General features: G+C 35.6%; 1 protein-coding gene and 1 pseudogene across 13 annotated transcripts in view; both read left to right on the forward strand.

The window, feature by feature from the left end:
* CADPS2 (calcium dependent secretion activator 2) overlaps positions 1-20,329 on the forward strand; it is a 498,805-nt gene that overhangs the window by 270,393 nt on the left and 208,083 nt on the right. The window lies entirely within an intron of this gene.
* On the forward strand, positions 502-6,167 carry LOC134381216 (farnesyl pyrophosphate synthase-like; annotated as a pseudogene).

The raw sequence follows: 20,329 nt of genomic DNA on the forward strand, positions 1-20,329 counted from the left end.
TGTGAGTCCTGGAACATCTTTCCTGCCGATAAGGGGGGACTACTGTATTTATTTATTTATTGGTGGCTGGATGGTACAGGGATTGAACTCTGGACCTTGCTATTATCAATGCCATGCTTTAACTAATCGAGCTAACCTGCCTGCCCTGTGCTTGTTTTTCATGGTGAGAACATTTAAAATTTATTCTATCAACAATTTTCAAGAATATGAATTATATCCACCATATTGTATATGAAATCTTTTTCTTTCAATTCTTTATTTTAAACCTAAAGTTAGAGGTATCTTAAGGAAATGAGATGGAAATGTTCAAACTCCTGGGCAAGACAGAAAGAGCTAAATGATTTTCAAGCCAAATTATTCTTTTTAAGGACATTTCCATAGACAGGAAGCAGAGTGGTTAAGGACACAGGCTTTGGTGTTAGTCAGACCTGGATTCAGACTCCTGCCCTGTCATTTAATTTGCAAACTCAGTCAGTTTAACTTTTCACAGCCACATTTTTTTCAGCCATAAAGTTGGATGGTCCTGAGCATGAAATGAAAAGATATATCCATTAAGCCAGTAACACAGTGCTTGTTACATAGTAAGAGTCAGTTAACTAGTAACAATCATTATGAAAGTAATTATTTTTGAAAATTATACTCCCTTGATAACATTTTTGATAATTTTTTTTAGTTTTAATCATATCATTTGACTTTATTCAGAAGAAAACTCTTAAAGACAGATGAGAAAATAAAAGTGTATAAATCATCACTAATCCCTTGGGAGTGTAATAGTTATGTCCCCATTAGGGCCCTTTGCTTAATTGTTAGGCTTTAATTTACATGTTTATTTGACAGCTGTTATGGATGTAGGTGGGGTAGTTTGTTTCTCTTTGTGTGTTCATTTTTCTACTAACCTTGTCTTCTCTCTGTGTCCAAGGAAGAAAAATGAAAATATTACATAAGAGCTTTTAACCATGTCTGAGCGACTGACTTGGATGATATATGCTCAGATTCTAAAAAAGAACACCTGGGGATTGTTTCATGGCAAGTGAGAGGAATTAAGATAGAACTTGTCCCTTTATTTCAGTCTAATGCAGTCTAAATTATTTTTAAAATTACAAATGCTTTCAGTGCATATTTTAAAAAACCAGTGGTACATTTTGTATGTTTTAGTGCAATTGCTAGTTTAAGTTTTAATTTTCTTGCTTAAGTCATTAAGCAAGTATGATTTGATCTATACATCTCTAAACAGTCTGTCAAGTCTTGCTAGTTGTGGTATTAAAATTTGTCCAGTTTCATGACACATTGTTGATCTCACTAGTTTTTACATTCCAAATATGTTTGTTTAATTTCATCTCATGTATTTTTTGTGTATTTCAAATTTTAGTTTTATGTGTGTAAATATTTAAGGAGAGATTGATAAGTCTGAACAGCTGACTGTTCTAATAACTTAGTGACTAAACAACTTTTATTTTGTAGTGACCGTAGCACCTAAGACATTCATGTAATTGAATAATTAGCCTAATTATATATGTTAGTGATTTATGAAAATAATCACTAGGAGTGTCATTGAGATTAGAGTTCTGGAGACCTTTGCCATTACTGACTCCACTGCAGAATGTTCGACTCTCATGCACTCCCCTTTACAGAGAAGCCCATCCTGTCCGCCCTACAAAGTATCCTTCTTTCCCTGTTACCAACTCTCTCTTTTTAACCTGTTTCATTTTCTAAAGCTCTTATCCTTAGCCAGTGTTATGTTTATTGACTGTCTGCCCAACTGGCATGTTATCTCCACGGTGTGATTTTTTAATGAGTAGCTCCCCAGCTACATGTAATCTCTGTAGGGTAGGAGCCTTGTCTTACTGCTATTTTGAATTAATTAATGCCAGTGTTGAGGATATGAACAGAAAGAGTAAAGGGTTTATACAGGTATTAAAATTTCTAATCATTTATCCTGCGATCATCTGTATCCTTAAAGATAGTACTTTAATAATCAAATCAGAGGGGAAAAGCACTTCTTAATCTCACAATTTTTTTTAAAAAGAGTGAGTTTGCTACTTTTTTTTAAAAAAAGCAAATGTATTTTTAGAGCCTTTGCTTATTTCATATATTAATACTTATGAAAAAGTTTTAATTTCTTTTGACAAGGGATTAGAAGGATATAGCAATAAGCCAAAGAAATCTGAAGACCAGCTATTTCCATCTTGGTAAAATTTGCAGCCTTATCCTTTCTTCCAGTTAGATTGACTCTTTGATTTATCCTTAATTCACTGCTTTCTCTTCACCTATATTAGTTAATATCTATCCTTCTGTAGGGTTTTCCGCAACTAAATCCCTTTTCATTACTTTTGCCAACCCTAGCTCAATCTCTCTTCTAACAACAACCAAAAAACCTGTTTCGGTGACTTCTGTACTGATTTTTCTATATTTGCCTCTTTTTTTCAAACCACTTAGGAATTTACGAGTATAATTTATATCTATACTAAAATATTCTAGTGTTCCCCATTACCTATGGGATTAGGTTCAAATTCCTTAACCTAGAATTCAAATTCTTCAAAAATCTGGCTCATCTAGTCTTCTAGATTTTCTCCCTTCCAAATGTAAGTCGCCAGCTTCAGTCAAATTGATAAATACATATACCTGAAAATGCTTTTACTAACAACTCTATTTCGTTCTTCTTTTTTATTTATTTTTTTTTTTTTACTTATCAAAACCTTACCAATCTTGTATCAGCTTACACATTTTCTTATTCAAGCACAGATGTGCCAAGAAAGATAGTTTATTTGCTCTATGATTAATCTAATCATTCCTCATGAGCAGACCCTCAGCTAACTACAAGCTCCTGCATCCCCACTCTTCTGATTTGGAGGGAACTCTAGGTCTCTTTTATGCTGTGAGAATCTAAAGAGGCTCTGGTCTTCCATCTGCCTCACTGGGATCACTCCCACTTTGTTACAGCACAGCCTGCGTGACAGCAGGAGAGTGCCTTTCTACTTTAGGCACTCTCCTCGGCTCCTTCTTTTCAGCCTGCCTTCTTATCTCCAGAAAAGAGAGCTTCCACACTGTTACTTTCTGGTTGCCTAGGACCTTCCTTATGTAAAACTTTTGGTTAAGTTAGCCAGACCTGCCCTACTCCATATTAAAGGAGGAGATCAGTGAATTTAGGAAGTTCTTTCTACATGTAGGTTGATCACATAAATGAGCCCAATAAATGAACTTCCTAAATCCATACCCTTTTGCCCTATACCTGTGTTGTCCCCTCCAACTTTGGGCTTGCTCATGTGACTTGCTTTGGCTCCTGGGACAGTAGCAAATTTGGTATTGTCTTGAGAAAGCACATGTACATTTTCACTTCCTCTCTTGCTCGCATCCTTCCCCATGAGGACACGCATGGGTTAGCCCGCTAGAGAAGCAGAACTGAATCTGCCTTGTTTTCCTGGCCAAGGTCTCAGACATATGATTGAGCCCAGATCAAATGAACAAAGCCATCTGGCCACCTTGTAGCTGATCACAGACCCATGAGTGGGTCATGCTGAGCCCAACTCAGGTGAATAGAACTACTTACCTAACTGTGGGCTCTTAAGAAATAATAAATGATTGCTGTTTTAAGTCACTAAGTTTTTGGTTGCTATGTGATACAGCAAAGGCTAACCGATACTGTGTACTCTTGTTTTGCTGTAAAATCTATTCACTTTTACTCCTTCTTCTATTATACCTCAGCTGCACAGAATTGGATTAATTATAATCCTTGGCCCATGATGTATATCACATTGATCGACACATTTAATTTTATATATATAAATATATATATATTCTCTGTACAATAAGCCTTTCTACAAATATACTATTATTTATCCATTTCATCAAGGTGGATATTTGCGTCACTTCAGATTTTTAGTATTTCAAACAGTGCTGCTATGAACATTCCTGTACATGTCTCCTGGTATATGTGTGCATAGTTTCTCTTGAATGTGTACCTCTTGAAATTGTTGAGACTGTGAGAATATGAATGTTCATATTTATAAGATAATACTAAACTTTTTATTTTATCTTATTTTATTTATTTTTACTTTATGAATATTCATGAGATACAAATTACCACAAATTGCTTTTATACCCTATGTCCCCACCCAATTGTCCCCCAACCACCCTCCCCCTCTCTCCCCTACTCTGCTTTGCAGCCCTAGGTATGTTCCCTCCCTCTGTAAGACCACTGCACTACTGTGGTCTTTCTTTTATCTGTTCTTATCAGTTTAATACTAAACTTTTTACTTTTATTATATTTATTTATTTTTTTTGTCTTTTTTGTGACCGGTAAGGGGATCACAACCCTTGGCTTGGTGTCGCCCACACCACGCTCAGCCAGTGAGCACACCGGCCATCCCTATATAGGATCCGAACCCGTGGCGGGAGCGCCACTGCGGTCCCAGTGCTGCACTTTCCCAAGTGCTCCGTGTGGTCAGCCCAATACTAAACTTTTTAATGTTGTTATTGGTTTCAATAATTGTATCAATATTCACTTCTTTCAGCAATATGTAAAATTCTTTTGCCTTTCTCTTTTTTGGCTTTTACCACATACTAGCTTCTTCTGATACTTAAACTTTCACGTTTATGTCTTTTTTATATATCTATAACATTGTTTCCTGAAGGCAGGGAAATAGACTCTTACTTCATTACTCTGTCCACAGAACATAGTAGATGCAAATTATTGATTGATAATTGGTTGATTTTTATGTACTCTCAAATTACATAAAATTTAAAATCATAGACAATATGAAAATTCCCTTAATACTCATTTTTTCACCTCAGGCTGACTCAGACATCCCCAGTCTGTGCTCCCAGATACCCAGAACATCCTCAATTATAGAATCATTACCATTCACACTCTTGTTTGTCGCTCCAGCTAAGACTAACTCCTTATAGGCTGGAGCTTATTGTCATCATCATTTGACCAGGCACTGAATACATGGTTGGTTTCATCAATCATTCAATGAGCTTATTGATTACTAGGTGCCAGACTCTTTGAATGAATGAATGAATGAGGGAGTGAAGGAAATTTGGTATAAAAATAGTGATGCTTAAAAAGAAACATCAATCAGGCCAAGCAGGAATCCGCATGCAGGAACAGAATGGATAGAGACCAGAAATCGGATGTTTATGCCCAAGAAAAGCAGGATTTTCTCCAGCATTTCTCCCAGATTGTTAAGGTGCTGACTGAAGATGAGATGGGGCACCCACAGACAGTAGATGCCCTTGCCCGGCTCAGGGAGGTCCTGGGGTTCAATGCCATTGGAGGCAAGTATCAGCTGGGTTTGACAGTGCTGGTAGCATTCCCTGAGCTGGTGGAGCCAAGGAAACAGGATTCTGATAGTCTCCATTGGAACCTGACTGTGGGATGGTGTGTGGAACTGCTGCAAGGTTTCTTCCTGCTGTCTGACATCATGGATTCATCCCTCACCCGCCGGGGGAAGACCTGCTGGTATGAGAAGCCAGGCATAGATTCGGATGCCATCAATGATGCTATACTTCTGGAAGCATGTATCTACTGCCTGCTGAAGTTCTACTGCCAGGAGCAGCCCTATTACCTGAACCTGATTGAGCTCTTCCTGTAGAGTTCCTGTCAGACTGAGATTGGGCAGACCCTGGACCTCATCACAGCCCCCCAGGGCAATGTGGATCTTGGCCGATTCACTGAAAAGAGGTACAAAGCTATTGTTAAGGACAAGACAGTTTTCTACTACTTCTGCCTTCTTGTAGCTGCTGCCATATAGACGGCAGGCATTGATGGGGAGAAGAAACATGCCAGTGCCAAGAAGATCCTGCCAGAGATGGGAGAGTTCTTTCAGATTCAGGATGATTACGTTGACCTCTTTGGGGATCCCAGTGTGACTGGCAGGATTGGCACTGACTTCCAGGACAACAAAAGAAGTTGGCTGGTGGTTCGGTGTCTGCAAAGGGCCACTGTGTAACAGTGCCAGATCCTGCAGAATTATGGGCAGAAGGAGGCTGAGAAGGTGGCCTGGGTAAAGGTGCTATACAAGGAGCTGGATCTGCCAGCTGTGTTCTTGCAGTATGAGGAAGACAGTTACAACCACCTTATGGGGCTCATCGAGCAGTATGCTGTGCCCCTGCCCGCAGCCATCTTCCTGGAGCTAGTGCAAAAGATCTACAAGCAGAAAAAGTGACCTACAGACTGCAAGGGCAGGGAGGGAAGACGCTCAGTAAATTATTGTGTAATCTTAAAAAAAAAAAAAAAAAAAAAAAAGAAACAACAATCAACGAGAGAAATGCATTAGAAACAGTTGAAAGATTGTATTTTTACTTGCCCCACTGGAATGGTGGAACAGCTGTTAACCTAAAAGCATAGATTACAAAATTAAGAAAACTGAAAAATGGAAAATGAGCTGGCAGAACATAACACAATTATATAAATGGTATAGTGGACTTTTAGATATCAAATTCTTCTTCCATGACTTTGATGTTCATTTGGAAGATATAAATATGTAGTTCACAGAATCTTTTTTAACTGGTGACTTGAAGCCGTTTCCAAAGAAATCCTTATATCAGAATTCACAATTTTGAAAATGGACAATTTTTTTTGGCTTACTTTACTCTTCATTGAAGGTGTTAATAATATACATTTTCATGATAGTGTTGCCTACGTCTGTTGGATGTAATTTTCACTGGTCACTCTAATCAGTGAAAGAACAAGGACACAATGATTATTTGAAAATAGTAAGCTGGGCTGCCCAGTTAGCCCAGTGGGTTAGAATGAAGCCTTGTAACACCAAGGTCAAGGGTTTAGTTCCCAGTACTGGCCAGCTACCACCCCCCAAAAAAGAAAACAGTAACTGAAAAGTATTATCTTTGTTGGTGGTGAGTATGAGAACGGTATGTGTTCATGCATGTTTATTAAGCTAAACAAATATGGAACATTTAAGAAAGATAAAAAATGTCTTAACCTTTATGTGAAAAGCTATAGAAAGAAAGATGATCACACCTGAGTGATCAGATGGATTTCTAGACCATTGCAGACTATGATGACCAAAGCAGAAGAAATCACTGAATAAAGTGAATAAGGATTGGACCTGAGAGGAGTAAAGCATGGTAAAATGAATCGGACAGCTACAGTAAAACATGAAAGTAATGTTACATTTGAAAGTACTGCAGGGAATATGGATACAGTTATCATGCCCTTCAGTATCTTGTCCACCACAAACATGCCTTCTTTATTCAAAGGAAGACAAGTTCCCTTTTGTTGAGCCTTTGCCTTGACCTTAACAAGACAGTTATGAACGTTCGACAGAATCTGCTTACATCTTCCAAAACTTGCCCTTAGTTATAGACTATGTGGTGTTCACTCAAAGATTTAACTATTAGACTTACTAAGTATAATATCTAAAAAGAATGAGGGTTAGGTGCATTTATAGTAAAATTTATGAATAATTGATGAAATGTTAAGACAATTAAAACTTACTAAAGGACAGTGTAATGCCGTAATAGTACAGTGTCGTTGGAGTGCCTGGAGTGTGTAGCCACTGTGCCTTAACTGTGGCCCTGTCAGTGTGTCATCTTGGGGCAAATTACTTCCCCTCACTGTGCCTCATTTCTTCATCAGTAAAATGGAATATGTTAATCACCTATTCCAAAAGGTGCTGTGAGGGTTAAATGAGTTAATATTGCTAAAGTGCCAAAACATAATTAATACTCAGTCAGTTGTAGCTATTATCCATATACAATAGGTCATTTGAACTATGATTTACAAATAAATGCCATGTTGTGATTTTATGACATTATTGTGTGTGTGTGTGTGTGTGTGTGTATGTATATATACACCATGTAACTTTGAGATGTTTTTCTATGACAGTAGTAATATGATTAATCATGGAAAGATTTGCATTACCTTTGATCAATTTTTCCATGAACTTTTTGAAATACCCATGTATATGTGTGTAAATCCACCACACTCTTTAAAAAAATACAGACGCAGTGATTTTCATTCTAGAAAACTGGAATTAGAAGCATCAAAAAGACCAAAAGTCACCCTATTATACCACTTTAAAAAATATTCTTAGGTATGTAAGAGAAAAATAAAAGTACTTCTCTTTCTCTTCCATTCCCACCTACTGTATGAACAGTTTTGTGTGCATGTATTTGTTTCTCTGCATATATCTTTGTTATATTAATGTATTCAATTTCCGGTAATTTTAGACATCTCATATTTCCAGCACTGATATTTTCTGCCAGTATTAAGCACTCTATATGTATTTAATATTCTGACCATTAAATTTGTAGCATCAATAAATGGATTAAAAATTATTTCTTAATTAAAATTATTCCTACAACTTGCATTTCTGCAAAATCAATTGGTCGTAATAAGTCATTTAAAAAGAAAAATTGAACTTTGTGATACAGAGCACAAATTGCATTTATGATTGATAGGTAATACAAGTGAAATAAAAAATTACTAGACAAGGAGGAGAAAGTGTTTATCCTGATACCAAATATTCAGTGAATGGATTATAGTATGATCTCGCCTTTATTGTTTCCCATGGTAATTGTCTGGAAGAGGTATGAAGAATTGTGAGACCTTAATAATATGCCTTGCCATTTTAATTGCTGAGAGAAGTAAGAGAATCTTAATTGCCGGGAGATGCATTACTAATTAAAGTGTCATTCTACATTCATTCTGAAATAATTAGTTTGAATATTTGTAAGAACTGAGATATAAATTTAGTTCCAAATTCAGGAGCATACCCACAACAGACTTTGTTAAAATGATCTATGGTTAAGAAAGGTTAACAATCATAAAACTTTAAATGTTTCTCTAATTTGATACAATTTAATTTTTTATTGGATTATTGAACTTGAAAGAATGGAGTTCACAGTATTTTAAAACTAAGTATGTTTTTCAAATTGCTATAACACAAAGTTAAATTCCTAAATAGCTTTCAAATTTCTGTGGTATTGTTATTTTTTCATTATTTTGTTTCAAGAGCATTTATCACAATTTGGGAAAAATCTACTTATTTTATAAATAATGATGTCAACATATGGTTATAGTATAATATATGAATTGTAAATGGTTAACACTACATGGCAACTGGTAAGTGTAGTCATGATTCAGTGGGCTTTAAAAATTCTAAAGTACGTCAAGTATTCAGTTAAGATAAATGAATTTAAAAGGATATGTACTTGAAAGGAATTTAAATAATAAACTTACCACAAAAAAAGTGAAGAAACCAAATACAAGTGTGACTTGAAATATTTTGGACACATGGTTACCTAAAATCACCAATTGAAGTTTCATCAAGAATCAGGGCGTATTACAAAAAGTAAAAAAAAAAAAAAAAATGAAGACTTTTTTTTTTACATGGCCACTGCATAAAATTAAAGTCATGCCTCATACTTGACTCAACAATTATAAGACATTTAAAAGTTACAAAGTTAAAAATACTCATATTTTTCTTCTTTATAATTTGTACACAATTTTATTTGTTTCAGAGACTATTGATGGATTTACCCTGACTGCCTTATATAGTTTTTTTGGGATTTGGGGCACAGAAAATTGAATACTTGTAGTCCTCATTTCATGTCACACCACCACCAGCCTCCTCTTTTTTTACTTTTTAACCATTTCATCCCTGATCTCTTCTCTTATTCTGTTACTGCCCGCATAGGTATCAACTCTGTATTGGATAATATATCTTCGAATGTTATGTATCCATGTAAAATATGTAGTGTTTTGTGTGCATATATGTTTTAAATTTAGATATATTGTGCTAAGGATATTAAATTTCTTAATTATTTTCTTAAACATGAAGTATTTAAGACCTATGTACATTATTATGTATTCTAGGTCAATGCTTGTTGGTATTACACAACATTCCATAGTATCACCACGTTTTATCTGTCCAGTCCTCTGATGATACACACCTGGATTGTCTCCAGCTCCCATACACCATAAACAATGCTCCAGGAATTGTCCTTGTTTATATCTACTCATGGGCCTATGTAAGAGAATTTCTCCATCATATATAACCAGAAATTGGGCATACAAATAGATTATTTTACTAAGTATGTCAAGGTTGCTTTCCAGATTTTCTGTTACTATTTACAACTCTGTTTCCCTGTTTCTTTTCCCCAGAGCTGACATTGCTTACCTTCCTAAATTTTGCTTTTCTGATGAGTAGGAAGCGATGTTTCATTTTGTTTAGTAAGTTTAAGTATCTATTCTATGCTTTTCTGCTAGACCTCCTCTCTTGTGATTAATACATTCATCTCATCTCCTCTGCCAATTTTACTTTTTTGTTTTCTACCTTTTTTCATTGTTTTATAGATGTTCCTTCTCTAGATCTACACAGTTCAATAGAACTGCCATGATAGAAATATGTATCTGGACTGTCCAGCAATTTAAGTTGCTGTGACACTAGCTTGAATTCCTAAATTACTTTCAGATTACTCTGGGGTATTGATATTTTTTCATTGCTTGTTTAAGCATTTATCACAATGTGGGGACTATATGTGACTTTTGAGCACTTGAAATGTGGCTAGTGTGACTAAGGAGCCAAAACTTATATTCTATTTAATTTTTATTAATTTAGAAGTAAATAGGCACATTTATTGACTGTGTTGGGCAGAGAAATCTAGATATTAATCCTTTGTTGGTTTTAGCTATTACAGATATCCTCTAGATCTGTTATCTGCTGGATAACCTTGTTGAACAAAAATGCCTAATTAGCATTCACATGCATTGGCTTTCTTTCTGTGTATTTGCTCTTTTGGAGTAACTAATTTTGTGTCCTTTATCCCTTAATCACAGAAATAATCTCCTTTATTTTCTTCTTTCAGGCTTATAGATGTATCTTTTACTTTTAGGTCTTTAACCCATAGAGGGCACTGTTTTGCATATGGAATAAGGAAGGCATTCAGCTTTGTTTTTTCTCCATGAGATAGTTTTCTCACCTTTGGGGGCATTTTCTAACACTAATAACTAATTCCCTGATTCTTCAGACATCAAATGGGTGTCCAACGATTTAATTCAATTCTGACACTAACTACTTGAAGTTAGTATAGACTCCAGAGGTTAAGGAATAAATCCCACAAGACTGCTTTCACTTTAGACACCAGTTGCAAGGCTTGGGCCATGCATACTTCTCACCTACTTGCTATAAATTGAGAGGGTTGTGGGAACCCCCTCTTCAGGTCTGGTAGTTTGCTAGAATGACTTGCAGAACTCAGGAAAGTATTTTATTTATGTTTACTGGTTTATTATAAAGGATTCAAATGAGCAGACAGATAAAGAAGTAATAGGGCAATGTCCAGAAGGGTCCTAAAGGCAGGAGCTTCTGTCACAGGGCATTTGGGGTACACCACCCTCTTGGCATGTGGATGTGTTCACCTACTCAGGAACTCTCTGGATCTCCTTGTTTAAGAGATTTTACAGATTTCAATTTCCAGACCCTCACTCCTCCCCTTCCTGAGGTGAGTGGAGGTGAAAGTTTTAGCCCTCTAATCATTTGGTCTTTCTGGTGAACAGTTCATCCTGAAGCTATGTAGACACGCCTCCCTAACTCAATTAGTGTAAACTTACCAGTGATTAAAAGGAGCTCATTAAGAATAACAAAAGACACTCTTCTGGGTATATACCCAGGAGTGGGATTGCTGGATCAATCCTATGGAAGACCTATCTGTAGTTGTTTGAGGAACCTCCGTACTGTTTTCCATAGTGGTTGTACTAATTTACAGTACCACCAACAGTGCAGGAGGGTTCCCTTCTCTCCACACCCTCGCCAGCATTTGTTATTCACCATCTTTTTCATTGTAGCCAGTCTAACTGGAGTGAGGTGGTATCTCAGTGTAGTTTTTTCATTTCCCTGATGACTAGTGATATTGAGCATTTTTTCATGTACCTGTTGGCCATTTGTATGTCTTCCTTTGAAAAATGTCTTTTCAGCTCCTTTGCCTATTTTTTAATTGGGTTGTTTGTTTTTTTACTGTGTAATTGCTTGAGTTCCTTGTATATTATGGATATTAATCCCTTGTTGGATGCATAGTTAGCAAAAATTTCCCCCCACTCTGTAGGTTGTCATTTCACTCTGTTGACTGTTTCCTTTGCTGTGCAAAATGCACAGAGGGGTAAATACCACATTTACTCACTCATAAGTGGGAGCTAAGAGAGAAAGAAAAAATAAAAGAAAGACCACAGGGGTGGGTTGGACTTGCAGAGGGAGAGAACATACCTTGGGATACAAAGTGGAGTGCGGGGAGGGGGAGGGAGGTTGGGGATAATTGAGTGGGAGACATGGGGCACAAATACAATTTGTGGTAATGTGCATGCTGCCAGTATGAATCTGGCCTTCACATCTTGGGCACGAGGGGTGGCAATCAGCTCTGTATCTCATGAATATTCATAATCAATTTTTTTTTTTTTTAAAGACACTCCTATTACTCAGGAAACCTCAAGGGTTTTGGGAGCTCTGTGCCAGAAACTGGAACAAAGACCAAATATATCATTGCATTATACCACATGTACGCTACTGTGTGGGAGACAATCCATAGGTCTACCTTTGCTTTTGTGATACAGAAGCACAGTATTGATTTTAGTAAGCTGACTTACTCAGTTCTCTTATTCTAACAGTTTTCTTATTTTGTTGTATTTTCTATTTAGGTGATTATATAATCCAGAAATGTGATTTTTTGTCTTCTTTTACTGTCTTTACCCTTCCTTTTTCTTTTTCTTGCCTTATACAGTGGACCAAGGCCTCTAGTGCTATGCTGTTTAGAAGTGACACCAGATAAACATGGTTTTTCCCCATGTTAGAAAAGCTGTATCTAACATTTTTTTATTAAGCATATTTGCTTTATGTTCTTGGTATGCAGGCTTATTAAACAAGCTGCTGCTTTTTTTAAACCACAAATTTTTGAATTTTATCAAATATTTTATATCTATTAAGGTAATAATACTATTTTTCTCCATTCAACTATCAATATAATGAATTATATTGGTGGGTTTTCTGATATGGAACTATCCTTACATTCATGGAACACACTGTTATTTAAATATTATTAAAGTTATTTCAAACTAAATGAATTTAAATATTCTTTGCAGATTATCTGACTGCTGAGTTTGAGTCAATTTTTATTTGCTTTTTAAGTAGTTTAGCTTCTCCTCAACTATGCAATTCACATAGACGTCTCCACTGCAAATTTCACATACCTGTTTATAAGTTAAATTGACCTACAATCTTTTCCTTTTAATGTTCTCAACCAGTTTTCAGTTTAGGAATCAAAGTTGTATTAATCTCATTAAACCAGTTGGGCAATTTTTTTCTCTTTCTTTTTTTTTTTTCCTCTTTTCTCCTCTTTTCTTTTTTACTAAAGCAATTTGTATAAAAGGGATTTTCTGTCATTGGAAATTTGTTAATAACTTATCTATAGTATTTTCTGGGATGAAAGCTTGGGTTAGATGGAGAGGAGGTATTTTCGATAACTTTGATAGTCATTTCAAATTTTGTAGTAATTCTTTGTCTATTTAATTTTTCTAGTTTATTTTGCATCCATTTCTCCTTTTTACTTGAAAAGTATCATTTTTTTTCAGATCTCTTAGCTCTTAATATTTAAAAATCCACTATTGTATCTATAGCTATCCTTTTTTTGTTCTTTTTTATTTCCTTTTTTTCTCACTCCAAATATTTTTACATGGTTCTCTGTTTTATTTTCATTATTCCTCATAGATAGAGTTTTGTCTATCATACCAATTTTTTCAAAGGACTAGCACTTGGTGGTTAGTTTTCTCTCTCTTTATAAATCTCTTCTATGTTGATTTCTCACAAAATCTTTATAACTTCTTTTCTTTTTGTTTCTGTAGGATCATTAGGCAGTGCTTTTTCCAAAGTCTTGAGTTGAATAATCCACCTCATTTTTCCTGTATTTCTTATGCTCCAGTAACCTTGAGTTTTTATTATGTAATTTTTGGTTTTGGTTTTGGTTTGGTTTTATTACTCAATAGAAGGCTTTTTCCCATTTCTTTGTGAGATTGTTTCATACTGAAAGAGCTTTTTTCTGTTTATATTGGTGTTCTGTTTAAATTTTTCATCTAGTTTTATCTTCAATTTTATTCTTGATTGACATAAATAGAATCTTTCTTCCTTGTCATACCATTACACTTCACAACTTTTTTTCTGAATTTTTTCTGTTATGCGGTGCTTCTGTACTCTTAGAAGCATCATTTTTTGTTCCTTTTCTTTGCTTTCATTACTGTTCACACAGACACTTGTCTAAACTACCTAGGACAAATGAACGTATGCTTCTTGGATAAATAGCTGTACGTACGCTTCTCGAAAGTCTTTTCCAATATCAGCTTCCTTTCCCATAATCTCATCCTGAAATGCTTTTTTATTGCTCTATCGATGAATCATTTGGTCTAATCACTGGTGACCAAGTCCAACCAAGTGTAGCTTGGGAGGCTTGGGCCCCCTTTCTCAATCTTCATTAGCACCCTTCCACCTCTGATGTGATAGTTGAGGTTTTTCTCAAACTTAAAGTGCTATATGCAAACTCAGCTGCTAAAAAAGTCCTCTGGGTCCTCTTCTCTCCCCATGGCACTCCATTTATATAAAAAGATTGTTTTCTGTGAGGCCCACCTGTGTAGAAATTTCAGCTTACTCTTTCTGACCCTCATCAGTAAATGTTCTCACCTGATTTAGTGTGTTTACTGTGTCCCCCAGTAAGCTTCAAGTTTAGAAATGCTGTGGATTGGGTACTTTTTCATCTTATTGATCCTCACAGATAAGATTTTTACTTAAAGTAGAAAGCAATTTTGATTTTTGACATGCTCAATTGACAGAAAACTTGAGGTTTTCATCTTCAGAATCCTGTAGCACATTCTATTATAATTTCAGACTAATTATGTCTGAATCTTTCTTAGCTGTCCTCCTTGGAAGTATCATAGATATGGTGTATTGCTAGGGCAATTGTCGGAATCCTGCCAGTGTAGCCAATTGTATAGTTATGGCTAGGACTAGGGCCCACAGACCCTTCAAACTCATTCTACAGACTGGGTCACAGACCCCTCACATGCAGGTCTGTGAGCTAGGTAATTGGGAAAGATCCCGGGAGCTGTTGACAGATGACACCACCTCAGTCCTCAGCTTCCTCAGCAGCAGCAGCAGCAGCTCACAGCAGCCTCCAGCAACAGCAGCGGTGGCCTCCTGGAGGGTTCTGGAGGGCCTGGCAGTAACAGCTTGCAGCAACAGCCTCCAGCAGCAGTAGTGGCCTCCCCATGGGCCCCTCTGAAGCATCCCGGGGTCAGGGTGCCATGGATCAGAGCCACTCGTCCTTTATACTTAAGTCCAATAACCCAGGACACCTGGGTGAAAGTCAGACAACCCAGGAACACCTGGGTGCATGTGTGCAATTACATTAGACAATAACCAAGGAACACCTGGGTGCACATGCATATTTATATCAAGTGCTAAGCAAGACTCTGAACCCCCAAGGGACCCTGTCCATTTATCTTCACTTTCCCTACATATGGTCTATGTCCATTTCATCTTTAATTTCTCATTTTAAGTCCCAGAACACTGTTTACAAAGTGTAGGTCTCTAATAAACTATGAAAATAAGTAATTATCAGTACCTCTCTTTGTCTAGTCTGCTTTGTTCATTATTCTGTAACTGTAATCTATAACTGTTCTAAACTGTTTATTTTTAAATGAGAAATGATATTATGTATCTAATATAGTTTTACATATTCTGCTTTATTCTATGGAGCGTAAAAGGATTTCCAAATATATTTTTTAAATGCTGTGCTTTCAAAGCACACCTGCAGGCCAGATTTGGCCCATAAGGTCACCATTTTGGTCATCACTTGGTTTACAGAAATTGTCCCTCCCCATTATTACCTTTAAATGATTTTTGAGGCTCTGCTAGTTGCCACACTCTCAGAAATAGTATTTACTTTCTTGATGAATAAGAGACCTTAGATAGTCACATATTTTTGAAGTTGATTTCATTGAATAAGAAAATGAAAGGAATAATTTTTTTTCTTTTTTTAAAACATTCTTTGTGTCATTTATTAAAATTGTGAAGTTTCCATTGATGTACACTATTACTTGGTCATCTAATCACATGACTTTCTATTGTCTCTTCTACAGTTACCCGACGTTGAGGTTTTTGAAGCATGGCCCTATTAGTTATTGAATAATGAATTAGAAAACTCTAAATATTAGGGTCTTCATATAGGACGTATAATTTGGCATCAATCTGACATTTGTTTGTTGCCTCAGAATTGTATCAGTCTCTAGGTTTGGCATGATGAATACCTTAATTCATAACTTCATTTTAAGCCTATGACTGTAGTGAATTATATAAAAAGCAAATCTGCACAGTGTCATTTAGCCAAGTGAATATACTTGATTCCCTCTGTATAGATACTTTGCTAAAGTATCATTTAGATATTTTATTGGGAGGCATTGAAATAGGCCTGACATGTTAAAAACTTAGAATATTTTGATGTAACCCATTCAAGGAATTTACCTTACTACAAAAGCAAATTTTTTGATTGTTTAAATGTAAGATTAGGAAACAAAATCCCTATTAAAGTGGTCTAGAGTTTAGATAAAAATCACAATCATTCTTTTAAAAGAATTCAGTTACAATGAATAGAATTTAGATCAGCATATGTTCAAACTGCTAAATCAATGGCAAATTAGGTAACACACAGGGCTGGAGATGTGAATATTATATAATGAGGATAATAAAGGAGTTGAATGTGCTGTGCCTTGGGTGCATGTTAGTAGCTAATTCTGGTATGATTGCTTTGCAATCATTTATCGGCTGAGATGCATGTGTTCTGCTAAATGGAAATCTTGGACGTTCTCTCATACACTCTATTATTTGTAATTGAACACCTGATTTCTATCATGCAACAAATTAACATCTGCACTGGATCTGTCTTTTATGCATATGGATATACTGATTAGAATTTTGCAGATAGACAGATACTTGAAAACAAAAAGACAACATTGTGAAACACTTCCAGCCATAATTTTTGATTACATATTGAGAATCGTTTAATTATCTTACTCCATTTAATTAGCCCTTTTACTTAGGTCAATTGCTTTTTTTATTAACATGACATGTTAGCAATTTGTTAATTGGCATAAAATAACATGAGACTTTTCTGGGTATTTCCTATGAGAAGTACATGTGTTTAAGCAAGCTAAGGAAAACATAAAATGGTAAATGTATTCATTAGCCCCCTTACAGCATTTGCCAGTGCCATTGCTTGGTGCCATCACAATGTGTGTTTATGCCCTTTGAATTTCTGTCTTTCTATTACGCAGAATGAGTGTGTTGATTTGAGTGGTTACAAAAATTTGAGGTCATGAGTATATGTTTAAAATGGAAAGGTCTTTTCTGAAATTAAAAGAATGGTGAAAAGAGGTGGATATGTAAATGCTAGTTGGTAGGAGGGAGATAGGCATAGAGATACATGCATGCAGCTAAGAAAATTATAAAGGGAAAAAAATTAGTCATTATCAAGCCTTTAACCTCCAATCCTCTTTGCCAGTGTTATATGTTATAAATAACTTTTACATATCTATAAAGACGTTATTGATTACACCTAGGAAGAAAAATTTATTTTCTTCCAAAAAATTCCTCTGGAATCTGGCACAAATAGATAACCACCAGTAGTAACCTGTGTTGCAGGGGTGGTTGTTTAGCCGGAGCTCTTTAAACACCTTGCATTATATTCAAACATTTAAGTGTGAATGATTTTCTTTTTAAACCCTAAATGAGCTATTACTGTACCATCACAACTTTGAGGAACTATGTGATGGAGAAAACAAGTGCGTAGTATAACATTTGTTTCCATGTTGTTTGTTTATTTTTTTTATTTTCTACTTTTTTCTAAGAAGGGTTTGTGGTTACTTCATACCAGCATAGAATTTAAGAGCTAAAAGAGATGTTGGGAATAGTTGTCCCAACATTTGTGTTTTATCAACAAAACACTACAGGCAGGAGTAGTAGACCTTTCTAAAATTGTTTGTGTGTGAGAGGGGTATTTATTTATTTAACCTATACTGAATATCTCCTGGGCAAAGCACCAGATTGGACATTCTGGCAAATACAAAGGTAAATTTACATAACTCCATTCCAATGAGAATTGTTCGGTTTTCCTTCCTTGTTAGTAATGTTTTCATCCACTTGGGGGCACTATGATCAAATTTAAAAAGAAAAGAGAAATGTTATTTTGTTTGGTTTATTTCAGTTAGAGAAACTATTTACTATGCCATCGGGAAATCTAACTAATTGCAAGCATACTTCAAAAAGTTAGTGGAGAAATAGAATTTAAAGATAATGCAAACATGTCTATCAACTTTTTCAAGTACCCTCATATACACTTGTACGTAGAATACCTTTTCAGTATACAGAGATGGCTCGCGTTTTGTTCGTTTTTGCTTGTTTAAGTTTCAGAACAGGTATAGATTAAAACAATAGTTCCCGAAGTGTGGTCATCAGACCAGGAGCATCAGCATCACCTGAGGACTTGTTTGACATGCAAATTCTCAGGCCTGACCTACTGAATCAGCAGCTCTGGGACTGGGGCCCAGCAATCGGTAATTTCACAAGCCGTACATGTAAGATTTTGTTTCTTACTAATGTTTAAGAACCACTGAATTAGAATAAGTAAATTTTGAGATACTTTTTTTTATTTCCAACTGTTGCAGAATCATTAGGTTAGCATTTAGTTTATCAAACATGCTTGAGTACTGTGAAAATCTGTTTCTTAGGAAAGGTTCCTACATTAATAATAAATTAATAAGTGTGTCTGAAGACTTAAGCTAATCTTTTTGTATGTGATTATACAACTGGATCAATATGAGACAGAACCGTTACTTATTGTGACTTATATCTCATCTACCCCCAAGATTTTAATCATGTGAAAATTTGAGATCAATCATTTGTGTTATGTAGCTAAATGAGCCAATTAATGGAATTTCTCAAATCTAACTTCCTTGTGTTGATATCAGAGACGTGACCTAGATTTCAAGATAATGTTGCTAATAGTTCTTATATTTTTTTTACATCCTTATAGTATCTTTACACTTATTAATAGGGGTATTGTACATAGTGGGCTATTTGAGTCTCTGATAATACTTTGAAGCAATTTGGAAGCCAATTATTACCTCTACATACAATTAGAAAAAATCAAGACCAGTTTGAGAATTCTTATCTCTAAGTGTAATATCAGTATAGGGACCATACTCATTCTCTTTTTAAGAAGCCTTGATTTTGCTGCTGTGTTCCTGAGAGTTAGTGGAAACTACTAGAAGAGAATACCGCTGCCCTTAAGAGCAGAACTTCAAACCTCTAGTTTTAGTCGAGAAGGAAAATCTTCTGGAAGTATAGATGTCTAGACTGTGAGGCTGGAATTTGAATTGTGAGATTTCCCCTCTTGGAGGGTTCTCTCACGTCCTTCTCTAACACCACGCTGGACCTCAGATGAGCCCTAACTCCACCTTGTCTCCTTTCTCTTCCACTGTGGACACTTCTTTATATTTTCTTTGGGCAGTTAAAGTAGTGTAGAACTTCTGAAAGTCTATACTGAGGGAGAACAAATGAGAAAGTAATCACAAAGAATATAAGAAACTACCAGTAAAGTTTGCCGTCATTCTGGTGGATTCTGAGCTGTTTATCTACTGTCATGTGATACTATGTGCCCTACTCAAGATTGCTGACCTTAGAGAGCACCCCCAGGCTTCCCTACTATTTTCCTCAGTCGTATAGTAGTTGGAGGCCATTCCTTCACAATTAACTATAATGCTAAAGTGAATCTTGTAGCAAAGTCAAAATGTCAATATTTAATGAATATTTCCAATTAATCCTTAAATGTTGTCCTTAGCATGGTTTTTGTAGCATTAAAAGTATCAGAAATTGGTTATAAAATGTATGTTTATTGTTGTCTGTAGCAATAATTGTACCTACCTTACATGGTTGTCATATTAACTGAGATAAAATTTGTAAAGTGCAAAGTACAATGCCTGGAATTTAGTAAATCTGTTTCTAAAAAGGTAATTTGTCATAATGAAAATGATGATGAAATGCATTGAACTAGTTATTTAAACAATAACAGTTCAGCATGACATAGAATATGTTATACTGTAATATAGTCTTTCAGTTTACTCACTTAAAAAATTTGTTTCTCCTTTCTGATAGAGTAAAGCTTGATTTACTTGAATGCGAGTGAAATAAGGTTAAGTCTAACAGGACGGCTTTTTTATTTCAAATTTTATTGTTGAAGTTACCTTAAAATTTACTAAAATTCAGTATTACTTTTT

Source organism: Cynocephalus volans, chromosome 6, assembly GCF_027409185.1.
Source record: "Cynocephalus volans isolate mCynVol1 chromosome 6, mCynVol1.pri, whole genome shotgun sequence".
In the NCBI taxonomy this organism is placed as follows: Eukaryota; Metazoa; Chordata; class Mammalia; order Dermoptera; family Cynocephalidae; genus Cynocephalus; species Cynocephalus volans.